The sequence below is a fragment of the Gorilla gorilla genome, chromosome 7 (genome assembly GCF_029281585.2).
Source record: "Gorilla gorilla gorilla isolate KB3781 chromosome 7, NHGRI_mGorGor1-v2.1_pri, whole genome shotgun sequence".
Lineage (NCBI taxonomy): Eukaryota > Metazoa > Chordata > Mammalia > Primates > Hominidae > Gorilla > Gorilla gorilla.
In genome coordinates, this window is record NC_073231.2 from 27,090,584 (window position 1) to 27,116,462 (window position 25,879).

At 48.3% G+C, this 25,879-nt stretch overlaps 1 protein-coding gene across 2 annotated transcripts in view; it reads right to left on the reverse strand.

Annotated features, from left to right (window-relative positions):
* PEBP4 (phosphatidylethanolamine binding protein 4) overlaps positions 1-25,879 on the reverse strand; it is a 288,342-nt gene that overhangs the window by 179,592 nt on the left and 82,871 nt on the right. The gene's annotated exons all lie outside the window — the stretch shown is intronic.

The window sequence follows — 25,879 nt, forward strand, 5'->3', positions numbered from 1 at the left end:
ATTTCACACCTAATGAAGTAAAAATCCACAATGTCTGGCACCTAAAAAAATTACTAGACATGTAAAGAAGCAGGAAAATAGAAACCATAACAAGGACAAAAGACAATCAATTGAAATAGACTGGGAAATGATACAGACAATGGAATTAGTACACAAATATATTAAAACAGTTATTATAACTAGATGCCATGTTCAAGAAGGTAGGGGAAGGCTTATATATTCCCAGAGACAAAGAAAATATTTTTAAAGACCCAATTCAGATTTGAAGAGATAATAATTTCATTGTCTGTGATGAAGAGTACACTGGATGAGATTTAACAGAAGGTTAACTATACAGAATAAGATATTAGTGAACTTGAAGACACAGCAATAGAAACTATTCAAAATAAAACACAGAGAGAAAAAAGACTGAAAAAAACCACCAGAATAGCATATCAGTGCGCTGTGGGACATCTTCAAGTAGCCAAATATACATGCAATTGGAGTCCCTAAAATTCCCTTTTAGGGAATATTAGAAAAAATATTAGAAGACATAATGGCTGAAAAATGTCTTAATTTGATGAAAACTGTAAACCCACAGATCCCAGAAGCCCAACCAAAGAAATGCCAAGCACAAGAGACATGAGAAAACTACACCAAACACATCACAATCAAATTGCTTAAAACCAGTGAAGATGAGAGCACAGGTTACCATTAGCAAATGTGTCGCTGGCAGCCCGCGGCATATAGTAGCAAAATAATTTTGATTATTAAGTGTGATTACCTAGAACAAAGTACCCATTGAAGATAAGAGTTTGGCGGAATTGCACGATAGATTATTATGTCAGAATGATGAATATAAAGATGTTGGAATAAGATGACTTCTTCTGCCAGAAGTGGGAAAAGTAAAGAAAAATGGTTAGAAGCTTGAGGTTTAAATTCTTGGCACAGCCATGCATAGTGGCTCACTCTATAATCCCAGCACTTTGGGAAGCCAAGGCAGATGGATGGCTTCAGCCCAGGAGTTCGAGACCAGCCCAGGCAACATGGTAAGACCCTGTCTCTACAAAAAATAAAAAAAATAAATAAAAAAAATTCCAAGCATAGTGGCATGTGCCTGTAGTCCCAGCTACTCAAGAGGCTGAGGTGGGAAGATTGCTTGATTCCAGGAGGTCAAGGCTGCAGTGAACCATAATCATGCCACTGCACTCCAGCTTGGGCAACAGAGTGAGACCCTGTCTCTAAAAATAAAATAAAATAGTAATAAATTCTTGGCTCAAGGCTCAATCAGAAGAGCAAGGAACAGTTAAGACTATCCTGAAAGAATCTCCCATGGTTTGTAGTTTCAGGGCCAACAAAACTGAAATCAGAAGTGAAGTCTGACCCAGCAGGTTGTTGAATTACAACCTAAGTTAAGTTCACAGCCTCATCAGGTCTCTTACGGGAGAGGGTGTTGACTGGGAAAGATGGAACCCTGTGAATGGGGATGCTGAATTCATATAACTGAGACTTAGACCCTGCTGAGCCTCCCTTTCCAGCAGAAGCTGCCCCTTTTCCCCAGGTCCTGCCTTGCAAGAGAATCCTGATTCTCCCTGAGGTCGACACTTACCACCCCTGGCTGCTCCTGACCTATTCTAGAATCAGATTTCAGCACAGCCAAGGGAGACAAGCACAAAGTCTGATTCTGAAACAGTAGACTTTCACACCAAAGTAGGTGCCATTTGTTTTTTAATATTTATTGGCAGAAATCTGAGAAATGTATAGTAAGGTGCTGATCACGGAGGAAAGAAGATCATTTTCAATTGGGCCATATTGATCAATATGGATTCTGGATCCAAAGTACTGGCTGGATCATCTGGGTGTGGTTCTGTTCACTCAGTGGGTTATCTGAAATGAAACCTGAACTGAATGGCATCCTATACTAAATAAAGCTAAGGTGACAGAAATTCCTTGATATAAAGCAAGGAATCTTAATACCTGGAGAGGCATAATAATGTTGGGGTGGGCTTACACATGTGTTCCCCACATACCCTCCTTCACTCTGTCCCAGGAGAACATATTTTCTTCACAAGCATTTAGACATGCTTTGGTGAGGGGGATGCCGGCATTCTGTTTTCCTTGGTTGTCTTCAGAATTTATCTTTGGTTTTTAGCAGTTTGATCATGATACATCTAGGTGGATTTTTAAAAAAATTCTGATTAAGGTTCTCTGAGTATCTTGGACTTGTGGTATGTTGCCTTTCTTTAACAAGTTCTTGGTCATTATCTCTTCAAATAGTTCTTCTACTCTGCTCTCTTTTCTTAATGAGATCCCAACTATACATATGTTAGACCATTTTATGTTGTCTCACAATGCTTGGGTGCTCTGTTCTGTCCCCGAGCCTTCTTTTCTCTCTTTGTATTTCTTTAGATCATTTCTGTTGCTCTATCTCCAAGTTCACTGATTTTTCCAGTTTACATCTGTTACGTCTAATTTGCTGAGAAGCTTAAGTTCCTGTTTCAGTAACCTGACTAGTTTTCCAAGTTTGTTGGAAGTTCTGCTTTTTTGGCCACATCCTTGAACCCAGCCTAGGTGGCATTGGCCCTGCTTCCCATTGGCAGGTTTCTTCATGCCAGCCTCTCTGCCCGTGCTCCCAGTTACTGCCTACCTAGTGCCCCCTCTGCCCTGGGGCAGATTTGCTGTGTGGCATCAGACAGTTGCCTGAAAGTTGCTGGTATTGTGGTTGGAGAGATGAAACCATGTTCCCAAATCCCACATCCTTGCATCAAGTAAGACAAGTGCCACTGGAACCTAGAATGATGTGGGAACCCCGAAGAAGAAGATGTCCTAGTCTGGGAGGAGAGACAGGGAATGGAGCTTGGACAATCATTGTCATAGCTGGAGTGTGATCTGATGAAGATCTGAACTAGAGCAATACATAGGCCATGGTAATACTAATTAATCAGGAATGGTTGAGTTTTGCTCCCGCTGACCTATCAATTCTTACTCCAATGGCTCCTTTAACCGATAGTTGCAGTGTTCAGTGGGGTATTATCCAGGCTCCAACGTGTTTGCTCAGAGCCATCGTCAGGCTAAGGGGAGTCTTCCCTGATCTCCCCTCCTCATCCCAATGATGGGGTTCCTTCCACCTCACCTGCTAGGGGTTTCTTGAGGCTCACTCAGGTGCACTCCTATTCTCACTTTCCTGACATTTTGTGTTTCTGATTCAGCATTTTCTGGCTCTGGGTATCTGGAGAACCACGTTACCTATTTCATTTCTCATTTACCCCAGCAGTCCTTGGCCTCTTTATTACTGTTCAAGCTAAGGCTTAGCAGTGACACAGACTCTCCCATGCCTCGTTCAGCCCTTGGTAGAAACAGCATTACACAGAGGATGCAAGGTGACAACTTATGATAAGGCAGAATTTTGAAGGTGTCAGGTGCCTCAACTATGTCACCACCTGTTATATGATGCCTTAAAATCCACAGATAGTGTCTCTTCCCTTTAACTCACTAGTTCTCTGTGTATACTGATGTACATGATAGTTTCTCTCTCTCTTCATCTCTAATATATAAAATATATATGGTATATTTGGATATTTTTATATATAACATATTTAGATATTATATATAGCTAAATCTAAAATGGATAATATATCTATACCTATCTATATATATTTGTGTGTTATATATATACACATATATCTGTGTGTATGTGTGTGTGTGTGTGTGTATATATATACATAATCCAAATATACTACGGCTTAGCGTAGACATTGAGAGGTGGGAAAGATTTTTTTGAGGCATAGGAGAAACATTCAAAATTGAGTAAAATCTGTTTTTTCTGCTAATTGAGAAAATACAGCCCCTTTTCTTCTCCTCCTCTTCCATCTTCTTTAAATTTAAGACTGTTCAGACTCCTATCATGCAAAGTCCCTGGGGACAGATCACATTGTAAGCTGCTATCAGTCACCACACTGCAACGGGATGTGATGTGTTCAGAAGCACAGATATGGATGGAGGAGGGGAGGTAGAGGAGAATGAAGATACTGCTTGTCGAAGGAGAAGAGAGCTGTGGGAAAGGACACACTATGTGGAGTACTGAGGCACCAAAAACAAACCCTTTCATCATCTTACTCAGGCTTATCTCTGCCATTTGACTCTTAAGACCTAGCTCTCTGGTTTTAGTATGTGTAAAAATACCACCGAGTATTTTGCTTTTCTTATTCAAACCTTACAACAAACCTATGAGATGGGTATTATTAGTTCCATTTTATAGTTGAGTAAACTGGCTTGGAGAGGTGAGTTTCAAAACCATTTCTATCTCCAGTCCAGATGTTTCCTTTAAACATCAAACTCATTAAAAAAATGCTTAACATCTCTCCCTGGACTCACACTCACCATGTCCAGATCAGAGGCCCTGAGATCTTGTACTCATCTCCTAAACTTGCTCTTCCCTCAGCCTTTCCCATATGCTATGAAATGAACCATGTCTCCCAAAATTCCTATGCTGAAGCCCTAACCCCCAGTGTGATGGTATTTGGAGGTGGGGCCTTTGGAGGTGATTAGATCATGAGGGTGGGGCCTTCATGATGGGATCAGTACCCCTACAAGAAAAGACCCCAGAGAGCTCACTCTCAACCTCCACCACATCGGGACACAGTGAGAAGGTAGCCGTTTTCAAGCCAAGGAGGGAGCCCTCATCAAAAACTGAATCTTATGGCACCTTGATCTCATAATTCCAGCTTCCAGAACAGTGAGAAAATAAATGTCTGTTGTTAAAGCCACCCAGCCGGCCAGGCGCAGTGGCTCACGCCTGTAATCCCAGCACTTTGGGAAGCCGAGGCAGGTGGATCACCTGAGGCAAGGAGTTTGAGACCGGCTTGGCCAATAGGGTGAAACCCTGTCTCAACCAAAAATACAAAAATTAGCCAGGTGTGGTGGTGGGTGCCTGTGATCCCAGCTACTTGCAAGGCTGAGGTGGGAGAGTTGCTTGGACCTGGAAGGCAGAGGTTGCAGTGAGCCGAGATCACACCGCTGCACTCCAGCCTGAGCAACAGAGGAAGACTCCACCACAAAAAAAAAACAAACCCACCCAGTCTATGGTATTTTGTTATGGAACCCCAAGCTAAGACACCATCACAGAAAATGGTCACTCAATCCTCCCAGCCAGCCATCAGTGGCTCAATGTAATATGCAGGTTCTCAATCAAAGTGCTCCAAGCTCTGGTTTGCGGTAAGTTTAGAAAGATAACCATAGACATTCATGCCCGAGGGAATGTTCCCCTCATGCCCTGCACGCCCAGGTGAAAGCTAGAGGTGGCCCCTTGGCTGTTAGCTCCTCTTTGTCCCTTTCTTTATCTTCTGGAGTTAGTAAGTCCTTCTCGATGATCTGGCATAAAGGAGATACTCCTTGTAACAGAAAATGTGTGGTTGAAATCCAGGCTGAGGGGCAGGGCAGGTTGCGGGATAATAAAGGGGTGAATTTGGAGGGGTTGGGTCCTGAGGAGGCCCCCTTACTGCCAAGGAGGGAGAAGTTCAGGAAGGCAGAGAGGGATGGGCCCCACCCTGTAAACTAGGCCTGGCAAAGAAACTGAGTCCCAGTATCCCTTTGCTAGTCCCTGCTGTGGATAGCTCCAAGGAGGTGTGGCTTGGCTAACTAAAGTCCATTGTCCCAGACAGGCGGTACAGCACGGTGGTTCATTCACAGCCTCTGAAGCTGGCGATCTAGGACCCGGGACAAGCTACACGCCTGCTTCTTCACCTGGAAAATGGGGGAAGTAGCAGTTCCTACCTCAAAGCATTGTTGGGAAGATTAAATGATGATGATACATAAAGAATATAGCCCTGCCAGCCCAGCTCTCTGGAGGTAGAAAATCTGCCCTATGCAGGCTGCACACAGACTCAGGGAGCCAAGGGCTGCCGGGGGGCATTTGGCCATCATTGCCTCTTCCCCAACCCAAAGTTCTGCAGGCAAGTGCCAGCTCCTGTCTGTGGAGCCTTGGCCCATGGAAAGGCAGAGAGAATGGCTCTCATGTCCCTATCTGAGAGTCCCAAAGGGCTTCCATGAGGGAGCTGAGCCTCCAAAATCATTAATTCGGAAAAGCCACACATGAAAAGGAACCTGCTTTTGCAGGGGGCAAAAGAAGTGTGTTGGTTAGCATGCTGTTCTGGGAGGTTCTTTAGGTGCACCCTGCTTATTAAGCCTGATCCTGGGCTTCTGGAACCTGCGACTCACCCCGTTACCATGGCGTCTGCTGAGCAGCACCTGGCAGTGGTGCCTCTCATCTCGGCAAAGTGGCTATGACTCCTGGCTACTTTTCCCCTAGCCAGGGTGAGGAGGAGAGAGAGGAGGGTGCCAGGCATCTCATCTGCTCAATGCTAGAAAGGAAATCAAAATATTGCAGAGAAATCGCAGAATTCGTGCGTGCACTGCTTTTCATTTTTCAAAGAGCTTTTGTGGGCATTATGTCACTTGAGCCACCTAAGAACCCTGGGACAGAAGGGATGACCAGGAATGTTTTATTTGCCCATGTTATGCATGAGGAGATCAAGAACGTGGAGAGGTTAACCTTCTCACCCGCAGTCAAGGTGAGTGACAACGGGAGGAGCATAGCACAAAGAAAGCTCCAGAAAAACAAGAAGGAGACCTGGCTTGCGGTTTGGGCTCTATCACCACCTGCCTGCATGATCTCTGGCAAGAGCCTTATCTATGCTTCAACTTTCTTGTCTGCAAGCTGAGGAGCAGAAGACCTACTGCACCAAGCCCACAGGACTACCATGAGACAAGGCTAAGTGGCTGGAAACATGTGACAGGCTCTCTAAATGTAAGGCACAGTAAGAATGACTTATCGGGGGTCACGAATCCCACAGCACAGTTAAGAATGGGGAAGGGTTGGGGAGGGGTGTGAGACGACTTTAGTGAGCACCTACTACGGAAAGAGCTCCAAATACTCTAATTGGTTCCTTGAAGTACATTTTCTCCTTTGATGCCCTTGGTGCCCATTACAAAGATATCATCTTGACCCGAGCGCAGTGGCTCACGCCTGTAATCCCAGCACTTTGGGAGGCTGAGGTGGACGGATCACTTGAGGCCAGGGGTTCGAGACCAGCCTGGCCAACATGGTGAAACCCTGTCTCTACTAAAAATACAAAAATTAGGCAGGCGTGGTTGCAGGCGCCTGTAATCCCAGCTACTTGGGAGGCTGAGGCATCAGAATCACTTGAGCCCAGGAGGCGGAGGTTGCAGTGAGCCAAGATCATGCCACAGTACTCCAGCCTGGGTAATGGAGTGAGACTCTGTCTCCAAAAAAAAAAAAAAAAAAAAAAAGATATCTTATTTCCTTTTACAGATGAGAGAACTAGCCTAAGAGGTTGAGAAACTTAAGCTAGTTGGATACAGAACTCAGATCTGTCTATCCTATGCTGATTTCCTGGCCCCACCTGTGAAAAATACACCAGAAGGCATTTTATATGTGTCACAGGGCTCACAGGCTAAAACTAGGCACTTTACTCACATCCTCATTCTAAGCCTATTTACTCTTAGTTTAGACATAATTCTGACATAGTCAGCTCTCAGGTTTCCCACACCGCCACACATCAGAAGGACCATAAGGACACTAATCATCCTTGACAGCAGCAAGAAGTGACAGATGACAGGAGGATGATAAAATGTTTAAAAATAATTTTAGCAGTTTGGGGTGGTTTTGTGTAGAAGCAATAGCCCTACACATTTGCTTGGTCCCCATAGATATCACTGTGCATGAACTAAGAAAATTTCTGCCTTCCTTATGAACGTAAAATAAAACCTATATTCCGCGGGCAGGCCTGGCTCCAGAGAAAGAATTTTCACATTGGGTGGGGCAGCTGGTGAAACGAGAGAGGCAACACGTATCACTGAAGACTTGTAGGCAGCAAGAGGGAAGCAAGCGAAGACAGTGACACGAAATAGATGATCTGGTGCAAAATCACCATTGGCTTATTATAGACGTGATGAGTGAAGATGGATCGGGACTCTGTCTTGTGTCAGCAGAGTCCTAGGCCTCGGGGATTCAGTTGTGAGGTTGACTCTCTCTGCCCTCTTGGAACTAGCTAGGGTCGGTCCTGCAGGGAGTGTGTTGTGTTGATCTTCAGCTTCTAACCTCTGGGGAGGGACGTAGCCCCTCCTGGTCCACCTAAAGTCATCTTTAATACTGCCTACCCACTCTCCACACCGTGCAGCTCGACTAAGGCAACCTCCAGAGTTCTAATTCCCTGTCATAGATGATTGAGAATTAGGGCAACCTCCTCTCCAGGGCAAGGCCAAACCTACTCAAAGGATCCTGGGCTGGGGGATTTGCAGGCTGTGTAGGAGCACGCTGACAGAACCGTGGTGAGAATACAAGTCAGTAACTCCGGCCACTGTTGAAAAGAAATACTTGTACTTAGCGAGGGCACCGTTCTGTGACAGATGTTTACAATGATGACACTGCATCATTTAACAAAGGTTAAATCACGTTCATTAGACTCTGTTTAAGAAGACATGGCCATGTGTCATGTTTTAGAAAGACTGCCATTACAAATGATTCAAATAAGAAGTTTGAGTACATGAATGCGCCAGAGTCAGCTATCCAGAAGATGAGCTTAGAAAGAACAGCTCATCCCCAAGTGCGGCTTTACTGCATTGCCATTTTTAATTTTAAAAACCTACGTAAATTTTAGCCGGACGCAGTGGCTCATGCCTGTAATCCCAGCACTTTGGGAGGCTGAGGCGGGTGGATCACCTGAGGTTAGGAGTTTGAGACCAGCCTTACCAACATGGACAAACCCCTAAAAATACAAAAATTACTAAAAATACAAAAATTAGCCGGGCGTGGTGGCGCACGCCTGTAATCCCAGCTACTTAGGAGGCTGAGGCAGGATAATTGCTTGAACCTGGGAGGTGGAGGTTGCGGTGAGCTGAGTTCGCCCCATCGCACTCCAGCCTGGATGACAAGAGCGAAACTCTGTCTCAAAAAAACAAAAACAAAACCTACATAAATTTTAAAATCCTACGTCCTAACTCCAACCCCCATGTCATGTCCGTAATGGACCACACCAAGTTCCCTGGATCACCTGGTAGCCTTATGGCATGAGGCAGATAGGGTGCTCTCATGTGTCCATGAGACCTTGGTGAGGATATGACAAGCCCCATGTTGCTTCATGTAGGATTTGATGCCTGGTTAGCCTCTCCCCAGGCGACCTCTCCCTCCTGCACAGCCTGGGTGGCCTGGACACCTGGACTCTAGCCTCGGCTCTGTCATCAGCCCCGGGCCCGGTGAATGCTGAGATCTCAGCTCTGGTCTCTGTCCAGCTCCTGTCTCTGCAAACTTCCCCAGGGTCAGAAACAGCTTCTGCCCAGGAGGAGTTAAGTTTCCAACATGTCACAGAGGATCAAAGAGCCCTGAGGGTTCTGCTACAAAAAAAATCAAGGGAGTTTGTCAAAAGGCAGGTCCCAGGACCCCTACTGGAGGGAAAATGCATTGGCCATACCTGGAACTTTTCCAGGAGAACAGAAGCTCCAAACTCAGGGATCCCAGATCCTGCAGCATAGCCTTGCGTTCCCACACGCTGTAGGGGTAGGGGAGTGGGGTGGAGGTGAGCGTTGAACCTTGGACCTTTCTCATTACACCGCAGGGACCTCATAAATAGGAGGGCCTTGTAATAGCCTGACGGGCCTGAAACGATGGCTGTGGTATTTCAGGTACAACCTGAAACCTGGATTCCATCTTGCTCTGATAGCCTTCTACTCCCACAGCTTAAGCAAGAAGAATCACCCCAGAAACCCCGAAATGTTGAGAGCAGGACTCATTTACCTGTTATTTGAGAGCCAGCCATGATGTTGTGAGTAAAGTTGGGAAACAGACAGCTGGCGTTGAAATCCTGGCTTCATCACTCATGAACTGTGTGACCTTGGACAAGTTGCTTAACCTATGTGTACCTCAGTTTTCTCATCTATAAAACGGGGATAATGATGGTTGTGAAGAGTAAATGAGCTAATATTTCTGAAGCACTTAGAACAGTGTCTGGCACATGTCAGTGTGTGCCAAATAAAACAAAATAATTGGGCAAAGGCAGGGGATTGAAAGATGAGGCATTTCTAAGAAACGCGACTGAGGTTCAAATGTGTGGAGTCTCTCTCCTCACCCCCAGAGGCAGCAGTTCCTGAATGGGGCTGCAGGGGAGGGAGTGCGTGAAGGGTTAAACCCCCAAGTGTGCAGAAAAACAAGTTCCATCTGGTCCCTGGGACAAAGCAACAGCCTGCAAAGCCCCCAGCCCGGGCTCCTGCTCAAAGGACACATTGCTTTTTAAAATTCCAACTTGTAGCTGCCTCCATCTATAAATCAACCCGTTCTCTACACCCTAGAGCTCCGAGAAGCATTCGCAAATGGCAGCAAGATATCCATCCTCCCAGAATAGGCATAGGAAAGTGCCCTTGCAACTGGGCCAGGGTTACCTGGTACCCAGCCTCTCCACTTCCAGGGCATCCTCTTTGACCTCCTTCAAGGCAGATATTGCTCTCCCATGGCAAAGAGCAGGCAGGCAAGACAGAGCCAATGGTCAAGGCTCCAGCTGGGAGTGGGACTTTTGCTCAGATGCCCAACTTCAGTGACCTGCCCCTGGACTCAGTTGAGTTCCTGTCTTTGTTCATCATCACAAAAAGAAAACTAAAGCTGCTTGCCCTGCCTCCTGCCACTGTGACTGAGACCCTATTTTTAGATGCCAGGCTGAGAGTGGGGCAAGGCTGATTAATGAGAAACATCAAATACTCCACGGAGGCTGGGGGAACCTTGCTTAGAGAAGCAGCAGGCTGCTTCCCGGCTCCCTGGCTGATCTGCACACAAGGCAGCTTGTGCCTCAGTATCTGCTGAGGGACCCCAGGGCTCTCCGTACCTGGAAGAGGAGAAGGAGCCAGGATAAGGCTGAGGGAGCTTCTTCGTGGACCTTGGCTGGAGGCAGAGTCCCTCAGTTTTTACCACCCCTAGACCTGTGCCCACGCCTGGATGATGCTGAATCCAGCACCAGCATTAACCCTGCAGGGCAGGAAAGTAATTCACAAAAAGTTGGGCAATTCAAAGTTACAGTTTCCACAGCAACCAGCACTCAGACCATTTGGGTAGCTGAAGCCTTTTCCTCTTAGCGTTCACCCCCCGTCCCCCATAGCATTTTTTCCTTCTTATTAAAGTAATACACATTCATTGGAGAACATATGGAAATTACAGACAAGTGTAAAGGAGAAAATAAAAATCACCCTTAGTCTCAACACTCAAGGAGATCCAACGTTAACATTTTGATATATTCTCCGTTCGCCTAGTTTTTTATTTTTGCATGCATAAAAGATATAATTTTTGAAAATTGGAACTATTGTTAAATGGCTATTTTATCATTTGGCTTCCTTCGCTTAAAAATATATTGTGAGATCTTCCAATGGCCTTAAATATTCTTCAAGACCATGCTTTTTAATGGCTATATGGTACTTTTTCATATGGATAGAGCACACTTTATTTAACCAATCTATTGTTGAACATTTAAGACGATTTTCTTTCCTTTCCCGCTATTTTAAATAACACTACAATGAACATCCTTTTACATAAATTTTTGTGTTTCTCTGATTAAGTAATCAGATTAGAATAAATTCCTAGAGCTAAAATTACTGCTCAAACACAATGGACATGCTAATGACTTTGATAGGCATTACTGAATCATCACATTCATCTAGAAAAGTTGAAGCAATTTGTACTTTTGCCTGCGGTGTATACTCTTTTAAGAAAAGAACACAAACTGTCATTTAGTTGATTTTTAAATAAAGTTATATACTATTTTCTAAAATCACATTTTTTACATTGTAAATGGAATGGAACTTCCCCCATATTTTTAATGAACTTTCTTCTTTCTATAATCACCCATTAACATCCTTTTTTTTTAAAAAAAAAAAATAGGGTATTCATCTTTTTCTTGCTGATCTATAAGAGCCCTTTATGCATAAAGATAATAATGCTTTGCATATTTGTGGCACTTATGTTCTCTCAGTTTGTCATGGGGCTTTTATTTTATTTATGGCAATTAAAGTGCAGAGTTTCAAATGTTGTTGTAATTCACATCCCTCTTCCTTTTTATCCCTTTGTCCTTTGACTTTATACCTAGGCAGACCTTTTCTCTCCTGAGATCAGCTATGTATTTACTTGAATGTTGTTGTTCTAGTTATTTTGTGGCTGTGTGAGTTCGGTTTTCTGTCTGCTGCTCTAAGCCACATGGGCTTCAGGTAGAGGCAAGGACTGACCTTCGCTTCTCTAGGGGTCCGGAGGCAGGAGCCTGCCTGGACAGGTCAGAGGCGGTGGCCAAGGAGACGCAGGACCTGACCTGCCTGCTGCTCCCGCCTCACAGGTCTCAGCCTGGCAGTTTCCTCTCCACGGGGCCCTGGGATGTTGCTGGTGAATGGAAAAGATGAACGAGGAGGAGGAAATAGCTGTTCCACAATTACATACTGAAAAAGGTACACCTCACGTGGCCCTGTTTCCCATCTGAGGTGGGGGCGGTGGAGGATGGGAGCGCCAGATGTATGGAAAGCTGGCAAGTTGCTTCACTCTTAGCACGTTAGAAATCAAGGAATCCAGTTCCAAACCTGAAATTACCCATCACTCTATTTGCAAGATGAAGAGTTTGAGGCAGCCGCTGACATTGCATATCCCCAAACACCAGGTTTTCATGAAGGAGAAATGCTATGGAGGTGGAGGAACCTGGGGCTCTCCAGAGATGCAGGTCTTCACTTCAGCCTACCCCCACCCCTCACTCTCCAGGGACCCTAGACACAGAAGTACCAGGTGGGAGGGGGTGATGCTGAACAGAGGGTGTTACATTAAGACACTGTCCAGGCAGAGGACATTGCAGGCTGCCTCCTCTGTCCAGCCTCGGGAGAGTGTGCCTTCCTGCATCCCTATTTCAATCCAGCCTTCAAACTTCTCACTAAGGCTGCTTGGCCAGTTTGCCAAGTCAGTTCTGCAAGGGATTTGTGCATTCACCGCACAGGTTTACTGAGCATCTACTATCTGCATAGCCATGTGTCCAGCCTTGTAATGTATTCCTCTTCAACCAGGGATAAAGTATTTCCTTCAAATCTCCCTCTCCTCTTTCTCTCTCCTTAAATCTTTAAAAAAACAAACAAACGAAAAACCCCTCTGTCTTGAGTCCCACATCCACTGGCCACTGCCTTGCCTCGACTGTCATGTTGCAAGGCTGCACTAGTCACACGGGTGGCTGAGATGACTGTCCATCACCATCACCACCATCATCCTCATCTACCAAATTCTTCTGGAGTTTGGCATTGACAGGTTGACATACATGATCTCTTGTCATCTTCATATAATAACATTTGTTCAACAAATATTTACTAAGTGCCTACCATGTGACTGAGACTGTTCGAATGCTTGGTATGCACCAGCGAATAAACCAGACAAAGATTCCTGCCCTCATGGAGCTTACATTCCAGCTGTGTGGTGGGGGTGAGAATAGATAAAATGAACAAGCAAAAAACCTAAAAAAAAGAAAAAATGATATGTAAGTTAGAAGGTGGTGAAGGAAAGTGGTGAAGGTTAGAAGGTGAACACGAAGGAAAGAAGTTAGGAGGGATAAGAGGTCTCTGGGCTGTCAGAGCTAGGGGATCTGGAAGGCCTCCTTGGAAGGTAACCCTTAAGCAAAGCTTTGAAGGAGAAGAAGACATGAGTTATGAAGCTATGAGTGGGAGGAGGGATGCAGGCAGATACCATCCTAGTGCAAAGGCCCTATAAAGCATGCCCCATGCAGTCAAGAAACAGAAAGGAGGCTGGGCACGACAGCTCATGCCTGTAATCCCAGCACTTTGGCAGGCCAAGGCGAGCAGATCACTCCGAGGCCAGGAGTTCAAGACCAGCCTGGCCAACATGGTGAAACCCTGTCTTTACTAAAAATATAAAAATTAGCAGCCTGGCCAACATGGTGAAACCCTGTCTTTACTAAAAATATAAAAATTAGCCAGGTGTGGTGGTGCACACCTGTAGTCCCAGCTGCTTGGGAGGTTGAGACAGGAGAATCACTTGAACCCGGGAGGCAGAAGTTGCAGTGAGTCGAGATCATGCCACTGCACTCCAGCCTGGGTGAAAGAATGAGGCTCCATCTCAAAAGAAAGAAAAAAGAGAGAAAAAGAGAGAGAGAGAGAAAGGAAGGAGTGAGGTAAGCAAGGGAGCCAATGAGAAGTTAGTAGTTGAGGTCAGAGAAGTGAAGAGGTGATGGGCTGGCTCACACCAGGTCTGGGAAACCACTGTCAGCACTTTGGCTCTCACTCTGGTGAAATGGGGAGGAATCGAAGGATTTTGAGCAGAGGCTGAGCTGGTCTGACCTGCAGATGTAAAGGCTCACTCTGACTGCCTGGCTGAGAGTATGCTGGGCGTTGAGGCAGGCAGAGGTGGTGGCAGGGAGATGGGTTAGGAGGCTGTTGCAATGACCCAGGTTGGGAGGATGGTGACCCTGGCCAGAGTGCTGACGGTGGATGAGAGAGGTGGTCAGCTCTGGATATAGTTTCCTGGTGCTTTGGCTGCATGGTGAGAGAGAAAGAAAGTTGCGGTGAGCCAAGATTGTGCTACTGCACTCCTGCATGGGTGACAGAGTGGGACCCTGTCTCAAAAAAAAAAAAAAAAAAAAAAAGAGATACTGATGACTCCAACATGTCCAGCCTGCACAGCTAGAAGACTGAAGTTGCTCTTGACCAAGATGGGGCAAGACTGAAGATGGAGCAGGCTGGGGCAGGCTGGGGTTGGGAGTGGTGACTGGGTACTTGGGGCTGGCCATGTTTCATTTGAGGGGCTTATCAGACACCACGAATGCATGTGAGCAGGAAATCGTTGTTATGTGGATGAAATTTAAAGTCATGGCATTGGATGAGACCACCCGGCAGAAGAAGTTGGGAACAAGAAAGGAGAAAAAGAGACATCGAAGTGAGAGTCAGAAAGAGTGAAAGTTAGTCCAGAGAGTGTGGGTCATGGAGGCCAAGGGAAAAAAAAAACAAAAACAAAAACCTGTCTAGGAAGAGGCAGTGACCCACTCAGTAAAATGCTGCTGATGGGTCAAGAAAGATTAGGACTGAGGATTGACCACTGGCTCTCACCCCTGAAATGGATATTCCACCCATTTTAAGGTGAGGAAAAGGAATCGCAGAGTGAGGAAGTAACTTGCCCAAGGTCACAAGCTGCAAGCAACAGCGCTAGGATCTAAACTCAGGTCTGTGCAAAGCCAGGGGCCTTGGCACTTCTCAAACTCACCCCTTGGGCTCCAAGTGTTCCACAGGCCAAGGAAGGCAGCTCTGAGAGGCAACAATTCATGTTCCTGCTAGGTATTCGTACTCAGGAAGCCTGAGGGGAGGGGAAAGTGCAGATGAATAGGGGACTGACAGTGCAATTTTTAAAATCTTTTCAATCCAGGGCGAGGTGTGAGAGGCACGCTCAGTGCTGGGCCTTCTTTTCTTGCAAATGACCATCCCACCCAGGTAACTAGGGGCTTGACCCTGGAAGGCACTTCCAGTTAGCGGTCGAGGTTTAAAGCTTTGCATCCTGGAGATACTTGCATTTTAATGGCAGAAGGGCATTTCCACAACCAAGTGGCAAAGAGAGATAGGGCAGGGGTTGCAGAGAGAGGTGAACCCACCCGACCCAAATCAGGGATCCTCTATTTTTTTCACTCCTGGGTGACCTGCCCTCTGCAATGCCTTCCTGCATTGGTGGCCCCAGCCACTCAGCCAGCTCACAGGTTCCTGGGGTAGGATAACGGTCACCTATCTCCCCCTGGTGTCGGCTCTTCCCATTGCAGCCCCGGGAGATAGAGGGCGATCTCCGCCTACCCACCAGCAAGGCCTGGGGAGCCACACCTAAGACGTGGGTCCAGGGTCCTTCTCCCTACCCCATCCTCTGCGGCTCTACACCTGGGCCATGGCACAAACCCTCTGCATTGCCAGCACCTGGGAGTTCGAATGTGTAATGGCTTCTTCTGACTCAATGTCGGGTTAGCAGTGCAGACCTAACCCGCAGTAAAGAAATGAGGGTCCCTGATTTGTGCACACCACTGTACCCCCACGTAATTTCCTCGGCTGAATCACTTGATACTGCCAGGCCACCATGAAACCATTTGTAAAGGGAGGTGACAGAACCAGAGGAGTCTCACAACCCACTCCTTCCCTGTATTGGCTTAGGTGGCTGGCTTCTTCCCAGGGCCTAGAGCAGTCCCTGGAAACACCTCAGGACGTTTGGGGTGTACTGCAGGTTGCTCTCCACCCACCAGAAGCAGTACTATGGAGTGGTTAGGGGCAGGAGCTCTGGAGGCTACACAGACCTGCGTTCAAATCCTGACTCTGTTGCTCATGAGCAGTGGGAATCTTTCTGTGCCTCAGTTTCCTCATCTGTGAAATAAGGGCACTCATGCCTTCTGTGCTGGGTAGCTGCAAGGCTTAAGTCTGATACTGTTCATAAAGTGCTTAGCGCAGAGCCTGGCCACGTGGAGAATGGCCAGCAAATATCGCCATGTAGTAAACACTGGGGACCAGGGGGCTGGAGTGGGTGGGAAAAAGGCTACAGCCAGGGGATCCAGGCTCTAGTCTCACCACGCCACGTAATACATCTGTACTTTAGAGCAAACTAATGTCCGCCAGGTTGTGAGGAGGCTCAAACGAGGTACTGAGGCAGCACGCCGATGGGTGCCAGGTTGGGAGCCAGCCCAGCTGGGCTCTCCTGCTGATCTTGAGAGAGTCATTTTATCTCTAAGGGCTGTGGGTTTCTCATCACAGACAGGGATCAACACCTGCCTGACCCACCTCTCAGGAGTAACTGGAGATGAGGAATGTGAAATGACAGCACTGACGTGCTACAAATAAAAAGGACTATCATGATAGGGAAAGTGTTTTGAAAATTGTACAGCTTACCCCGTTGTTAGCAAGAGACCAAGCCCCCAGCATCCCGCACTTGCTCCATATAACGGCACGCATCTCCCTGCGTGGGATCTGCCTATTTTCTTGCTGGTCTCCCAAGCATACAGAGGTCTCTGCCCTCAAGAAGTTTATGTTCTCATTGGAGAGACAAACAAGAAAATGAATGGTGAGAACCCTGAAGGTAATACCAGGGGCAGAGGTAGGCAGTTCTCCATCCACCTGGAATCCTTGCTAGAAACACCCAGTGAAGGAACAACAATTCTCAGAAGAGAAGCTTAGCCCCAGGGCAACTGCCCAATGGCTTGGTAAAGATGGACAGGGTTACAGAACCCTTGTATAGTGAAGAAGGTGCTGGAACGGAAGTCAGGAGGCCTGGGTGGAAGTCAGGAGGCCTGGCTCTCTATTAATTTGAAAAGACTACATATTGTATGATTCCAACTTTACAACATTCTGGAGAAGGCAAAACTACGGAGACAGTGAAAAGACCAGTGGTTGCCAGAGGTTAGAGGGAGGCATGAATAGGTGAAGCACGGAGGATTTTCAGGGCAATGAAACTACTCTGTATGATACTATGATGCCATCACGCATTTGTAGAAACCCACAGAATGTGTGACACCAAGAGTGAGCCCTAATGTGAACTATGGATTTGGGTGATACTGATGTATCAGCGTAGGTTCGTTGAGTAGAACAAATGCACCGCTCTGGTGGGGGGAGCTGAGGGTAGGGGAGGCTGTGCCTGTGTGGGGGCAGGGGTACATGGGAATTCTCTGCACCATCTGTTCAATTTTGCTGTGAACCTAAGACTGCTCTAAAACATAAAGTCTATTAAAAATAAATAAATAATTTTCCCTTATCTGTTGTTTCCTCTCCTGTAAAACAGAGACGTTAATACCTGCTCTGCCTGCCATGACACCCACATGGCCATGACTGGGGTCTAGTGGACTCTGCGAGTACAAGACCAACATGTCAGGGGTGCGCTGGTCCCTGGAAGAATGAGAGATGCCCTCAAAGTCGGGATCCTATGACAACTGCCCCTGCCAGCCCAGCCCCCAGCGGCTGCTGCAGCCCCCTCCTCTGGCAGTTCTCACCTCCCCACCAGGCAGTGGGGGTTTTGGACTGCAGTGGGCACCTCTTCCCAGCAGCAGCTCCCCACAGCAGAGCTGGGAGCTCCACCCACCTCCTTCTCTCCACCCCTCACCCACAAGCCGGCAAGTTTTAACAAATAACACATGATACTGCTCTTCTAAAAATCTGCAAAACCTTTCTCAAAACTCCCCTTTAGGCCACAACCTTCTTTCACCAGTGAGAGCAGGCAACAAGTCCCTGTAGCATTCAAAATGCTCTTCCTTCTAAATGGCTCCCACAAAGGCCGGCAGCTATTTTAAAATCCAAGAAGCCTTTGCTGACACTCCCAACATACCGCTGTGAACAGATCCCAAACATGTGAAGAGCCCTACACTGATGCTTGTTCAATGCCTTTAAAACAAACAAACAAAAAAACAACCCAGGATGCAAACCCATTGAGTGCTCCTTTCAGGTCCCATGTGCCCCCTTGGTAGATCAGCCCACACAGTTTTTTTCAAAGAAGCAGTATTTGATCTGAGAAACATCTGGAACCTGTTTCCCCAGCACTTGGCTGGGAGCTTTCAGTGGATGTCAGCGGCCCAATCGCTGAGCGTGCACCCTGCCTGCCTGAGCTGCCGGCAAGATCCATCGGACTGGGGGTGGCGGATTGGGTGGGGGGGGGGGGGCGCTGTTTGATTAAAAGCTGCTGGGGGCAGGTTCAGGTCTGACAGGAAGTTCTGGAGTGACAGAGAAGGCCACCAGGATAAGGAGCCCTGGGAGTGAAGATCAAGACTGGGAATCCTGCTAATGAAGCCGCCCTGAGTAAGACAGTCGCCGGAGCACGTGGCCGTTCTGTTACGGTTTCCCCTCAGCCATTAAGTGTTTAACAGACAAGTAATAACAACAACAATGGACATTCTCACTATTGCAAGATGCCCGTCACAGGCAGGGCAGGGATGCGTTCTGTGTGTATCCCTCACTCCCGGAACAGCACCTGGCAGAGGGGCAGAGAGTGGAGCTCCATCCGGATCTGCTCCAGTGAATACATGAATGACTGAATGACACCCCCTGTCCACTGTCAACATTACAGGCCTGTTTTCAGGAACCGGGGGATTCTGGAGGCAAAATTACATAGGTGAAAGGTAGTTGACTGCAAGCCAGGGAAGCTGCCATCCGGGGCTGGTTCTCCCACTTCCCAGGTTTGGCAAGTGTGACCCTGGGCAGCGCCCTCATCTGTCATCAAGGGGATAATCCCCGCTCTGTCCATCTCCCCATGTTGCTAGGAGGATCTGTCCTGTGAAGTCCTGCATAGGAAGTGTCTTTGCAACCTGAACATCTAACTGCAAAGGTTAGAAATGCTGACAATCCTCACTCCCCTTTCACCCAGTCCAGTTGCACCCAGAGGAGCCCCGGATGACCTGGCTGGGGACCTGGGCTAGAGTGGGACACAGCTGAGTGATGTTAGCACTCTGACTACTTGCACTGAAGGAGCCAGGGACAAAGGATAAAATGACCTGATTCGTCCTTGCCTGGGTGCTGGGCGCCCTCCTCACCTGCCTTCCCAGACCTGGCTCTGCCTGTTAGCACCTGAGCCCTTCATTTACAAGCTCAGCGGCCTCCTGTCCCCTCTGCCTCTGGGCCTCAAACACACACAGGTCTCCCGGAACCTTGGAAAGTCCAACTCTTCTTCTGTGTCTTCTGTCCTTCAGACTACAAATCCATCTCTTTCTATGGTAGTGACAACTGATCCCATCCGTGAAACTCCAGTTAGGTGCTCGGCACCAAATACAGTGGCATCTCATGAATTCTTCCCTAAACCCTCACCTGATGCACTGGTGATCTCCCTAGGGTGGCCCCTTACCCTGTCCTGACTTTACCTTCTGCTCCCAGCCCGCAGTCCTGGAATGATCCAGATCCAGTGGCTCTTCCCCAGCCTGGCCCCATGCAGCCTCTCCCAGCAGTGGAGCCTGGTGACTCCTGCTCCCCATTCCTGCCTCTTCCCTGCACCTCTCTCCTCTGTGCACCTTTACTTCTTCTGCAATGTCCGTGACATCATCATTCCCCACGCTCTGCCCCAAAGTCCTTCCACCCTGCAATTTCATGACATTGCCTCTTCCCCCTGCAGTAGGGGCTCGGCTGACTGAGCTCCAGCTCCCAGGGCCAGCATAGGGCAGCCCCCTCCAGCCCCTGCGGCCACACCTGCATCCCTCCTGCCCACTATCCCCTTCCTCCTCCTCTTCCCTCAGAAGCATCTCCTGCACCTCCCACCCCTGACTTCCAGTCAGTGGCCAGGTCCCATTGGCTCCAAAGGAGCTGGACACCCTTTTAAATATCCTCCTAATTCCCACCATCCACACCGTTTATCACCTTGGAATGAGCATTTCCAGTCGACCCCTCAACCCCTCCTTCTGCTGTATTTTGACATTGCCCTTTTATTGGCTCCTTCCTGCCAGAATTTACTTATTTATTTAGAGTTGGGGTCTTGCTCTGTTGCCCAGGCTGAAGTGCAGTGGCACAATCATAGCTCCTTAACCTACTGCAGCCTTGAACTCCTGGGTTCAAGTGATTTTCCCACCTTAGCCTCCCCAGTACCTAGGACTACAGGTGTGAACTACCAGGCCTGGCTACTTTTTTTTTTTTTTTTTTTTTGAGACAGAGTCTTGCTCTGTTGCCCAGGCTGGAGTATAGTGGCGCGATCTAGGCTCACTGCAACCTCTGCCTCCTGGGTTCAAGTGATTCTCCTATCTCAGCCTCCCAAGTACCTGGGATTACAGGCATGTGCCACCACACCCAGCTAAGTTTTGTATTTTTAGTAGAAATGGGGTTTCACCATGTTGGCCAGGCTGATCTCCTGACTTCAAGTGATCTGCCCACCTCAGCCTCCCAAAGTGCTGGGATTACAGGCATCAACCACCATGAGGCCTGGTTAACTTCATTTTTTTGTAGAGATGGGGTCTCTAACTCCTGACCTCAAGCATTTCCTCCTGTCTTGGGCTCCCAAAGTGCTGGGATTAGAGATGTGACCCACTTCATAAATATTACTGAACACATACTGTGCCCAGTATGTGCCACTGTGCCCAGCCCCTGCCAGCATTTAAATATTCGCAGGCATCTCTTCTCCCCTGGCAAAGCGGTGGTGTGAGTAGCCTACTCCATGGGATCCACTCCTCATTCACTCCTTGGTCCCCTCACACGGGTAACCAGTGGCTTGCTGGGGTAAGTCAGTGCGTGCGTTTCCTGTGGCCTCACCCAACCTCTCTGGCTGGCTGCTGTTGAGCATAGCAGAGCCTACCCACAGGTAAACCTGTCCTCCTCTCAGAGTCCACCCCTGCTGGAACACTGAGGATGCAGACCCAGGTGCCCAGCCCTGCCTTCTCTTCTGGAGTCAGATGGCAGACCTGCCTCTCGGGCAGCTACCTCTGGATGCTACAGCCTCCTCAAACTCTATGGGTTTCTGTGCAGAAGTCGGTGCCAATGGCTGCCATCCCTGTAAAAATCCCAGTGCTTCTCTGTGTCCCCTTCTTGGTGAAGGCACCGTTATTAGAGTTAACATATACCCCAGCTTGCCAGTGCCGTGCCCAATGACACACATTGTCCTGGCATAACTATTAACAGCACCCCCCTTTAGTCTCAAAAGGGTCCTGTCTTAGATGAGAAATTATATACTCAACCTCATTGTTACCCACTCGCCTGCCCATCACAGAAACCTGAGGGTCATCTGGACTCTCCCTCTCCCCAGTATCCCCACAGCCCCCAAGCTCTACGGGTTCCACGTCCTTAACATCTTTTAAGCCCAGCCCATGGTCCATGCCGTCACCTAGGCTGCAGGGTGGGCACCTTGCCTTCAATCTTACCTTTCTTCCATTCTTCCACCTGCTGCTGGAGTGACCTTCCCAAATTGCAAATCTGATCACATTTACCAGCCTAAAAATCAAATGGTGACTCTCCTCCCCCAGCCACCAGCCAAACTTTAAGATAAACTCTAAACTCCACACCAGGGCCATGAAGTTCTTGGCTCCTAACCATGGATGTGCCCCTGCCCTACCCGCCCCGACCCCCGACCCCACCACAAGCCTCATCCCTCACCCCACCATCCTGGCTCCCATCTGTCCCTTGCTGGGTCCTGGCTCACTGACACCCTGTGTCCCCATGCTTGCCTGCTACCTGTCTATCTCCCCAGCTATACTGCAAGCTCCATGATAGTGTCTTTCGTCTCTGAATCAACAGCACTGACATGGTGCCTGATGCACAGTGTGTTCAGTAATATTTACGAAGTGAGTCACCGCACATCCCTAACGCCAAATAGTCCGTGGCGGCTGCAGTCCCCTGAGCCAGTGGGCCTGCACTTGACCGCCTCCACATGTAGGAGAGGAGACTCCACATGTAGTCTACTGGAAGTGCCTGCCTGTTGGCCTCTCTTTACTCAGACGAACGTCTCTGCTCCATCCATTAGGGGCTGTTCTTCTAGAATTGCTGTGGGTGTTGGGAGCCCCGTGTCCTTCCTCGGCTAATCATTTTGTGACTGCAGCAGCCTGTATTTTTCTGCTCTGTGTATACAGAGAAGGGTTGGTGGGGGCGGTGGACCTGTGAGTTCCGAGGTCTCTTATAGAGAGGAGAGTTCCAGGCCTCTAGAAAATTTGGGTTGAAACTTGTGTCTCCACCATGGGCCAATGAGGGCGAGAAGGTGCTCCCTGGGAGGCTGCGGCTAGAGGCCTGGGCTGGCATGAAATGCACTGGCCCAGGTGGATAGGGCACTCAGGGCCACCTGCTTTGTGAGGAGAAGAAATAGTGCCTGAGCCAAGCCTGATTGGAAACTCCAGGAACAGCGGGACAGACCGAGGCAGGCTTTTGTTCCCTCCCTGTAATGCAATGCACATTCCCCACTTAAAGGCAATTTCTGCACTTCAAAAGGATTCCAGCTGGCGAAATTCAAGGTGGAGAATAAGCCCCCAGTCAAGAAGCTTCTCAGGGGCCTTTCAGTTTTCCTTGGCTTGAGAACGGGATGCATTTTTAAATGTTTGCCTCTTCATGTTTGTCAGAGCGCCAGGGGAGAAACGCTTCCTCTTACTTCCACACCTCTCTCGCTCAGCCATAGCTGGCACGGGAGCCAGCCACGTTTTCCTGTGTTACTTTGCCTTCTCATGAACCTGCCTGACTTCCTCTCTTTCTCTGCCTGCTTCCCCACCCACCCCCCAGCTCACACCCCACCCCTAGGGGGAGGAGAGAGTCCTGCTGCCCTGGGTTCACTAGGTTTAGCAGCTTTCCTTCAACAGATGCTGAAAGGGCCAACAGTTGGGCTGACACAGCTCATAGCTCACACTCCAGGAGATGCTCTCCCACATGTCATTCATTCATTCATGCATGCATTCATGCATTCACCTGTTCACTCTCTCACCTAGTCACCCAGTCAGCCAGCATGGCATCTGAGGTGCTGGTGGGGCCCACGGGTGACTCAAAGAAAAACAACACATAGTCTTTCTCTCCTAACTTACAAAGTGCTTGAAGCTTTGAGAGACAGGAATGAGCAACTACAGCACAAGACACAGGGAAGTCAAAACTCAGTTTAGAGGGTAGGGACATTTTAAAAGCACAGAGAAAGAAAAGATCAGCCAGGGATGTAGGTGGAGGCCAGAGGGAGGCAGTCAGGGAAGGCTTCCTAGAGGAGGAAGCATTGTAACGTGAGCAGGGTCCAAAGACACCAAGGATGGGGAAGTGGCCAATGCCAGAATATGGAGGTGGGAAGCTCTCTGGTGGGCACAGAGGCGCTGCTGCACCCCTCTTTCCAGGGCTTTGGAGTTTGCTGGGGGCGGGGGAAGGGGGGTGTTCCCAGGCATGTCCACTGGCAGTCACTGCTTTGCTGGCATTGCTTCAGTCACCTTGGAAGCAATGCACCATCCCCACATAGCAGTCACCAACTCGTGCCCTTCCCCATCAGGCCCAGAAGAAATACCTTCATGCTCTTCTCTGTCCTAAACACTCAGGCTCCCCGCACCCTTTTCTTGAGGGACCCAGATAGCACCTGCTCCTCCAGCCTCACCAGTCATGCCCTCTCCCTTAAGGGAAGCTCCAACTACCACCTTCCCTAGGAAGAACTATCCTTCCTGCCCACCCCCTTCCATTCTAACCAGGGAAAGCTTCCCTTCGGCCAGCCCACCCCTGCCTGTGCCAGCGCCCCCTGGTGTCTCCCTTAGAGCCCTTGCCAGTGGCCCACTGGCCAGGCCCATGGGCTCTGGAGTTGGGCAGACCTGACTTTGACTCTGGCTCTGGCACCTTTCAGCTCTGTACTTGGCCAGATTACTCACTTCCATAGGACCTGCCCTTGCATTTCCTACCTAACATCCTTTCACTCTTATCTGAACCTTGACTCGCATTCAGGGCAACCATCCTCCTCTATTCTCAGTCCTTGTAGATTAAGGGGAGCTGTAGAGGGTCACTGCTAGGTTCAGGGATAGGCACGAGACCAAAGCGAGACCAATCCTGTGACTTTTAATGGATGGAAAGAAAACCCTATTTCACTGGGGTTGACAAATTGGTCAAACACAAACCTAAGGCTATTGGGGCCATCTTTGTCACAAGGAAAGACTCTATTTACAAATAAAAACAGCACAGAAAAAAACAATCAAGAGACAGATTCCTGGTGACACTGAGCACCTGGGTCCAGCCTCACCTGAAGTTATCCCTGGAGTTTTCAGTTTTGTGAACCAATGTTTCCCCCTCTTTTCTGGCTTATGCCGATTTGAGTTGACTTTTTGTCACATGCCACTAATAGTCTTGATGAAAGAAATACTTAACTTGGAGACTTAAATGAAAGGTCCGAGTAGTGCCCAGGAATGGAATAAGGTGGCACTCACTGACCACTTTTGGCAAATCTCTCTGAATCTGCCTTCTCATAGGTCTGGTACATTTCCATAAACTATAGTTCCATAGTAGTAGAATACTATGTTTTTCTTCTTCCCACAGCTTCGATCAAATCTTCCTTTGTAAAATCTTCACTCTCCCTGGCTTTCTTGACCACAGCTCTGTGTCCCTCATAAATCTCTATGTTCCACATCCGTTTTCTCCCCACCCCACCCCCGGGCTGAGGCAGGATGGGTTTAACAGTGCAAGACTTCAGGATGTGGCGTGGGTGATGTCGTCTTTGTGTAATGTGCTGATAACCCAGAGCAACGAAACCAAATCAAACCAAAGACTTTCCCAATAGGCTTCAAATCCCTGCTCTGGAGGACACCAGGTGCTCAGAAAAGTCTACACTGCCATCTAGTGGATGTCTGTAGCATCATCAGCACGCGGAAAGGAGCCCTTTGGGGAGAATTCCCTTGGGACTGTCCCTGGCCTGTGAAAGCATCTGACTGACCCTGACTACATAAGGGACAAACCCCAAGACAAGTGAATGGATGGTGAAGCCGAGAGTCCCGTCCCGCAGAGTAGCATATACTCCTCTAAAAGATTGGGTTCCTGCACCTCCCATCCCAGGAGTTAGAATCAGCAGCCTTCCTTTCTCTGCTCCTCTTGGCTGTCCACAGGTGTGCCCAGTCCAAGGGTTTCCAGGGAGGAGGGCTGACGCTGTGTGCACATGGGTGTGCATGCAAGTGTGTGTGTGCACATGTGCACACATGTGCACCTTATTGCTTGTCTTCCCAAAGGAAAGGGTGTTTGTCATGTTTGCAAACAAGACAACCTAGCAAAGCTTCATGACAACAGCCTCGTAACTTGCGAGCCATATCACAATCTATTTGCTCTCTGATAGTGAAAAACACTTCAAAGAGAAGAGTCTATTCCCCGCATTGGAGTAACTTGTGTGCTGCCGCCCTCCGGAGCTTGTTGTCCTACTGGGCTTAGCTGACTGCATGAGGCCTAACCAAGGCAGCACTGAAGGGAAGGAAGAACCCCCTGT